This window comes from Marmota marmota, unplaced genomic scaffold (genome assembly GCF_001458135.2).
Source record: "Marmota marmota marmota unplaced genomic scaffold, marMar, whole genome shotgun sequence".
NCBI lineage: Eukaryota > Metazoa > Chordata > Mammalia > Rodentia > Sciuridae > Marmota > Marmota marmota.
Window position 1 is genome coordinate 26840719 of NW_026000241.1, and position 8832 is coordinate 26849550.

Here is an 8832-nt window from a genome sequence, read left to right on the forward strand (position 1 = left end):
AAAATATCATGCTAAGCGAAATAGGCCAATCCTACAAAACCAAAGGCCAAATGTGTTCTCTAATGTGCGGATGCTAATTCACCATAAGTGGGGGGGGGGGGCACTAGGGAAGAACAGTGTCACCTTAGATGAGGTAGAGGGAAGTGATGGGAGGGGAAGGGAAGGGATGTGGGGATAGGAAAGATAGTAGAATGAAACAGACATTATTACTGTATGTATATATGTGACTGCATGACCAATATGATTCTGCAACATGTACACTCAGAAAAATGAGAAATTATATCCCATCTATGTGTGATATATCAAAGTGCATAAATGCATTCTACTGCCATGAATAATGAATCAAAATGATTTTTTAAAAAAATTTAAATCCCCCCAAAAAAACAATAATAGAGAAAGGCCTACTTTTTTATTAGAAATTGTATTATACACAGTAATTGGGTTCATTTTGACAAAAGTATACATGCATGGAATTTGGTTTAATCCATTTTAGTCTCCATCCCCCATCACTTTCCCTCTTCTCTCTCCCCCTATTCTCCTACCCTGCCCATCTTCCCTTGTTTGTTTGTTTTTGATTAGTATCTTGTATACACACACAAAGGTAAAATTCCCTGTGGTATATTCATATGTGCACATAGAATGATTTTGTTAAACTCATTCCATATTTCCTTCACTTTCCCATCCCTCTCCCCTCTTTTAATCTTCTCCTTCACTGATCTTCCCTATCTTTTTGGTATCCACCCCCCAGCACATATAACTTTTCCCCTTACTTTGTGCTAGGTTCTGCGTATCAGAGAAAACATTCAACCCTTAATTTTCTGAATCTGGCTGATTTTGCCTAACATAGTATTCTCTATTTCCATCCACTTACCAGTAAATGCCAAAATTTTATTCTTCTTTATGGCTGAGTCAAACTCCATTGTGTATATATACCTCAAATTTTTTTAATATTTATTTTTTAGTTGTCAGTGGAACTGGGCACCACAATTTCTTAATCCATACAACTATTGATGGGCATCTGGGCTATTGTAAATAGTGCTTCTATAACCATTAATGTGATCATATCCCTGTCGTGTGCTGATATTAGGTTTTTTGGATATACACCGGGGAGTGGAATAGCTAGGTTATATAGTGACTCCATTTCTAGTTTTTTTGAGGAACCTCCATATTGCTTTAAAAAAATGGCTGTACTAATTTGTCGTCCCACCAACAATGTATCAATATATGGTTTTTCCCATATCCTCACCAGAATTTTTTATTATTTGTCTTCTTGATAATTGTTATTCTGACTGGTATGAGATGAAATCTTAGTGTACTTTTGATTGGCATTTTCCTGATTGCTAGAGATGTTGAACAGTTTTTCATATATTTGTTGGCCATTTGTGTTTCTTCTTCTTCTTTTTTGTTCAATGTTCTTACAGTTATATTTCATTTTTATTGGATCTACACATAATCCAAGTAAATATCACCATCTTGTACTCTAGGAATCCATCATAACCCTCAAGGGTTTAAATACATTTTAATGATCTAAGAGTCTCTCTGATTATCAGCCATAACTGTCATGTTAAAAACAGGTTAGAAACAAAACAACGTAGACAACCTTTAACCAGATTGGATAGCAATGCAAATAATAAATTTTCATTTTCAAATCATTTCTTAGAAAATTTTATAAAAATGTGGAATGCTTCACAAAATTGCATATCATCCTTGAGCAGGGGCCATGCTAATCTTCTCTGTATCGTTCCAATTTTAGTGTAAGTGCTGCCAAAGTGAGTACTTGTTTTCTTCATTTGAGAGGTTCCTGTTTATTTCTTTTGCCCATTTACTGATTGGGTTATTTGTGGGGTTTTGGGTGTTAAGTGTTTTGTATTCTCTGTATATTCTGGATATTAATCCCCTATCAGAGGAGCAGCTGGCAAGATTTTCTCCCATTTCTGTAGACTCTCTCTTCATGCTCTTAATCATTTCCTTTGCTGTTCGGAAGCTTTTTAATGGGATGCCACCCTAATCATTGATTCTTGGTTTTACTTCTTGAGCTTCAGGCATCTTGTTAAGGAAGTCAATGCCTGTACCCATGAGATAGAGTCTTGGCCCATTTTCTTCTAGCAGTTGCAAAGTAAGAAAGAACTACTTTTGACAGGGTGACTATACATTGAGATTTCAAAGATAAGTCTATACAAGACTTGTAATGAGCAGAGGGAAGACTTCTAGTCCTGCAGATGGCCTGAAAAGGTACCCTCCTGGAGGAGGTAAGTGACCCCCTCACACCCCAACCAACACTTAGCTGCACCCATCTCACTTGGTTCAACCAAAGTACATTGCTTTTGTATTTCTGTGGAATTCTGCAAACAATACTTTCTCCAAATGAAAAATAGGGTTATTTTTTCCTTTCCTCCACATTTTCAACAATTTTACCACTCTGTAAATTTGTTCTAAATAAAACGTCTATAACCAATCATGATGTAATTTAAATGGGGTATTGGGAGTATTTAAGAAAAGAAGTGAATTTGGTAAATAATTAGTCAAATAAAATAATAATAATAATAATAATAATAATAATAATATCATTGAACAGCAAAGATTCAAACTCAGGAAGTGAGAGACAACTGAAAGGGATATGAAGACAGCAATGGCGTCAGGCCTCAGATGGTACAGGGTCAGGAGGGGTCATGGGCATTCATGGGCCAGTTCAGTTGGAGGGAAGCCTCCAAGAAAAGCTCACCACAAAATGCCAACGACACTCTAATGGACTTCATGGACAACATGAAGGTGCCACTGATTGTGCCTTGAAGGGCAGAAACATGGGTGTTATGTTTGAGATTGTTATGGGCTTATAAATTACAAATATTCCTACCACCAGCATCAACCCTTCCTGGACTCTTCACCAATCTTTTAACTTGCATGCTATCTGGTGAAGCTCCAAAGTTCTCCCTGGGCAAATGGCAAACTGGGCGGTTCTTAATTATGGTTTTTTTCTGTGCTTGCAGTCAGATATCAGTTGGAACTGCTGTCATACATGCTTGTCCTAGCTAGATATGGAAGACAGCCACTCCATGGCATGCCATTTGTTTGGCTGTCGTCTGGGACTGAGCTGGGCTATCAACCCAGTGCCTACACATCTCCCCTCTAGTGTGGTGGGTCTCAGTGTGGTTAGACATCTTATGTGACAGCTGGCCTCCACCAGGGTCCTCTGGGTTTCTAGTTCTCAAACAATAAAATCCATTTGTCCATAAGAAGGAAATGACTCTAATTTTTTAAAAAAATTGGTGGGTTAGAGTGAGAATGAATGCAATCCTTCATCAAATGAACAAGTCCTGTAAAGGATTAACTGTAGAATCAAACTATGTGTATTTTCTAGATAGTACAAGACAATGCACCCCACTCTAAGCTTTCAAAAACCTGAAGTAGGAAGCACAAGATTCATATTCATATTAACAGGAAAAATAGATAGCTCTGCCTACTTGTTTGACGAGAACAGCTTTTATGCATCAATAAAATGCTGGTTTGTCAACATTATGTGACATGCAGGCCCATAAAGAACAGTTGCTGAAAGTCTTTGCACATTCAGATTAAAATAAAACTGCTGAACAAAAGCTATATTATACATAGCCCTAAACTTGAATAGCTAGAGGGTGTTTTATATGAGTGTTTTTAGTGACACACACTGAGAATATACCTATCTCTGGTTCAGTGGTTATTGAAAAGGCAGAGGTTTTTATGAGCAAATGTATTTGAGCTGTGTGCATTCTCTAAGGGATTACTTTGTACTTTCAAGTGCACTGAATTCTCATCTAGAAGCCAAAGGTATCTGCCAACAAACAATAAGCTAATCAGAAAGTAGGAACATGACTTAATGCTTTATTTTTAAAAACATAATTTCTGAACATGGAATCAAAACTACTTGGTGCAACCCAGGCCATTGGCAATCTTTGGGGGATAGCATCACATAATCCCTGATTTTGGTTCACATCTCAGAAATTTAGAAAATCCTCAACTAAAATTGTTCTAGCCACAACATAAAAAAAAAAAATACAGCTTTGGGGCTGAGGTTATGGCTCAGCAGTAGAGTGCTCGCCTAGCATGTGTGACATCCTGGGTTTGATCCTCAGCACCATATTAAAATAAATGAATAAAATAAAGGGATTGTGTTCAACTACAACTTATGCATTCACATATATTCTGGAGAGCTACTGCTCTGGTTTGAGCAAACGCTAATGGAAAAGGGTGGTGTGTGGATGGGGGTCTTTAGGCATTCCTGCTAAAAACATACAAAAATAATATATGTACAACATCACCCATTATCCACTCTAGAATCCTATATACTTTCTGCCCCATGGCCTCTTGTTTGCAGGACTGGTCCAAACATCAAGGAAAGAAAACTTCAGACCAATATTCCTGATAAACATAGCTGCAAAAGTTTTCAATAAATTTCTGGTAAACCACATACATATTAAAAAGATCATTCACCACAATCTGTGGGATTCATCTGAGAATGCAAGCTTGGTTCAACATATGGTAATCAATAAACATAATTTATCACATCAATAGACTTAAAGACAAGAATCTCAATAGATGCAGAAAACAAATTTGACAAAATACAGAACCTCTTCATGTTCAAAATCCTAGAAGAACTAGGGATAGTAGGAACATAAATCAACATTGTAAAAGCTATGGATGTTAAAGTCAAGGGCAACATCTTTCTAAATTAAGAAAAATGGAAAGTATTCCCTATAAAAACTAAAACAAGACAAGGGTGCCCTCTTTCATCACTTGTCTTCAACATAGTATTTGAAACTCTAGTTAGACAGAAGAAAGAAATTAAAGGGATGAATAGGAAAAAAAAAATTCAAACTATCCTTATTTGCTGATGACATGATTCTATATGTAGAAGAAAGACCCAAATAACTCCACCAGAAAATTTCTAGAACTCATTAGTAAATTCAACAAGGTATCAGGATATAAAATAAACACCCATAAATAAACTATGTGTTCCTATATATCAGTGATGAATCAACTGAGGGAGAAATTAGGAAAACTATTCCATTAACAATAGCCTGGAAAAATATAAAATATTTGGGAATCAATCTAACAAAAGAGCTGAAAGATTTCTACAATAAAAACCACTGAAAACTAAAGAAAGAAACTGAAGAATACCTTGTAAGATTGAAAGATGGTCCATGCTCCTGGATAGGCAGAATTAATATTATCAAAAAAGGCCATATTACCAAAAGTGCTATATAGATTTAATGCAATTCCTATTAAAATTCCAGTGATGTTCTTCATAGAAAAAGAAAAATAGTCATGAAATTCATTTGGAAAAGTAAGAGATCCAGAATAGACAAAGCAATCCTTAGCAAGAAAAGTGAATCAGGAGGCATCACAATACCAGGCCTTAAATTACACTACAGAGCTATAGTAACAAAAATGGCATGGTGATGGCACCAACATAGACATGAAGAACAATGGTACAGAACAGAAGACACAGAGACAAACCCACACAAATACAGTTATATCATACTAGACAAAGGTGCCATAAACATACATTGGAGAAGAGATAGCCTCTTCAACAAATTGTGCTGGGAAACCTGGAAATCCATATGTAATAAAATGGAATTAGACCTCTGTCCCTCACCCTGCCTAAGTCCTTGATCCAACTCAAAGTGGATCAAGGGCTTAGGCATTAGAACAGAGATGCTGTGCCTAGTAGAAGAAAAAGTAGGCCTAACTCTCCATCATATCAGCTTGGGAACCAAATTCCTCAATTTGACTCTTAAAGCACAAGAAGTAAAATCAATAATCAAAAAATGGAATGGTATCAAACTAAAAAGCTCCTTCACAGCAAAGGAAACAGTAGAATGAATTGTACATAACATAACTACAAGAACGAGAACTTGTACTGCATGAATGTATAATATGTCAAAATACATTCTACTGTCATGTATAACTAAAAAGAACAAATAAAAAAGGAAGAGAAAAAAATTTCATCTCACGCTAGTTATAATTGTAATTATCAAGAGTAAAAATAATAATAAATGTTGGCGAGAATATGGGAAAAAGGGCACACTTATACATCATTGGTGGGAATGCAAATTATTCAAGCACTCTGGAAAGCAGTATGGAGATTCCTCAAAATTAAGAATGAAACTATCCTATGACCCAGGTGTCCTACACTTTAGTATACATCCAAAAGATCCCAAATTGGTATACTATAGGGATGCAATCATGTCAATGTTTATAGCAACACAGTTCCCAATAACCAAGCTATAGAACAAATCTAGGTGCCCTTCAACAGATGAATGGATAAAAAAATGTTATATATATATTACTCAGCCATTAAGAAGAATGAAATTATGGCATTTACAAGTACATGGATAAAGCTAGAGGCCATCAGGCTAAGTGAAATAAACAAGGCCCAGAAAGTGGAAGGTCACATGTTTTCTCTGATATGTGAAAGCGATACCAAAATAAGGGTTAAAAAATATGGGGGGGCAGGGGAGGAATTCCATCAAAATAGAAGAGGGATCAGTAAAGAAAAGAAAGAGGATCAGGGGACAGGGAAGAGGGTCCAGATAAGGGAAGAATGGTGGAATAAACCTGACCTAACTCTCCTATGTACATATATACATATAGCATAGTGAAACCCCTTCATGTATATTCACAAGGCACGAATTTTAAAACTCTATACATACATCAGGAAGATCAGCAGAGTAGAGGGGAAGGAACAGGAGAGGGAGGAGGGAAGGTAAAGGGGAAGTACTGGGGACTGAATTAAAGCAAATTATATTCAATTCTTGTATAATTGTGTCAGAATGAACCTGATATTACACATAAGCAAAATGAACTAGTTAAAAACAGTCATCTGTGGGCAGGGCTTGTAGCTCAGTGGGACAGCACTTGCCTAGCACATGCGAGGTACTTGGTTTGATCCTCGGCACCACATTAAAATAAATAAATGAAGGTATTGTGTGTCCATCTATAACTAAAACTATATAGTTTTTTTAACAGTCATCTATGATTCAGGGAGCTTACCCTCACCAGACATTGAATCTATCAGTAACCTAATCTTAGATTCCCCAGACTCCTGAACTATAAGAAATAAATTTCTGTTTTTAATGAACCACCCAGTCCACAGTATTTTGTCATATAGCAGTTGAAATGGACCAAGACACCCTAATAGAGGAAAAATCATGCTGAGAACTGTTCTACCATCTTCCTAACTTGTCAAAGCCACTATAATACTGGTCCGGCACACAAATCACAGAAAAATGTGCCCACCCAAGGGGCTTCAGGAGGAAACTGACCAAACTTAAAAGTAATAGAATGTTGAATTTATTTGCATGTAAGTCATGAAATTTACATTGTTGATTATACTTGGAATGTCTTTAAAATTGTATAGGCTAGTGCATGGGACATAGACGGCCATAATCCTTCTGGATTTCATGTCTTTTCCTACTTACTCTGATCTTGGAGAAACCAAGACTCTTCTCTGTCTCGAAGGTTCTTGTTATAGGGTAGTTGACTTTTTTGGTGTCTTCCAGTTCTAAAATTATATTGCAACATGAAGCAGAAAAAGACTAGCTTGGCTGACAGAAGCAGCATCTTTTGCTGAAGCAGCTAAAAGCTCTGGAATAAAGCTTTACAAAAATACATTGTACATTAGCACAAGAAGCACACTGGCACAAACTAATTGATCCAATTTCATGAAAGATTTCAGGATACTTTATTTTTATCCATCTCACCCATAAACATAATAACAAATACGACTGGGAAAATGAGCTGCAGACTCCAAGTAGGTAAAAATGGTATGGATAAAACTAATAGTTTGCAAGTATTTAGTGTTCGTTGTCTCTTTAATCAACAATTGCATTCTTTTCTGCAGACTAATAATTTTCAAGTGTTTCAGATCATCTTTGACTAACAACTAATATCAACCTTTTAAAGTATTTTTTCCCAGCTAAGAATTTTCAAGAATTTAGTACTCATTGTATACTTTAATCAACAAATCACACTCAATCCTCTTTTATGTACTGGTTACTCTGTGTGTTGAGAATAAATGCTTATTACATGTTGATATTCGGTGAGTCAAAATATTCAATCAACTCTCCCATGAATAATTTTATTTTTCTGCTTTTCATTTTTAAATTGTTAAACTGAAGATACAGCTAGGATGATTTGGAATCTCATTTTTTTTTTATTTCTAATTTTGTGTTGGATTTTTATATAGTAACTTTTCTTCCCTGCTTGGTAGGGTTGCCCTGAGCCCCAGGGGAGACATTTGCAAGATCGGAGATTGAGAAGAGACAGAGGTGATCACATTTGAGGAATCCTAAGGCAGAGGCCCAAATAGACAAAATAGATTTTAGAGAAGCTGTCAACTGAAGGAGGAGGCCAGTGTTGGCCAAACTTCCGTATTTCTTCAAATAAACTATAGAGCTGAGATTTTATGTAAAATCTCCATGATTTGTAGAAGGGCAGAAAGTGGAGGATCATTCCAGAAATGGACCCAACAGATAACCGTTCTTAGCAATGTCAACCAGATTTTTATTTATTTCAAGTGTACAGTTGGCATTACCAGAGGACTCTACAAGAGAGCACCAATGGTGGCAGTCAAATGGTCCTTCCAAGACAAAATTTTTAAATGGCATTATTTTCCTTCTAGGTCTGACACCTACAGCAACTAATGATACTTATGTTTAAATAAATATCCAACTCAATAGAACTGCATGTCTTGCTTTTCCATTTTAGATCAAAGGTAGATTAGTATGTATTTGTGGTCCTATTATTTAACATCCCATAAATTAAATTTTAGAAGCAAATTATTTAGTAGAAATG

The 8832-nt window shown here is 36.1% G+C and overlaps 1 non-coding gene across 1 annotated transcript; it reads right to left on the bottom strand.

The window, feature by feature from the left end:
- Nucleotides 1-1670: 1670 nt before the first annotated feature.
- On the bottom strand, nt 1671-1777 carry LOC125613860. The gene has a single exon (XR_007344454.1). It is a non-coding gene; the product is annotated as a U6 spliceosomal RNA (small nuclear RNA).
- Between the last annotated feature and the right edge of the window lie 7055 nt (nt 1778-8832).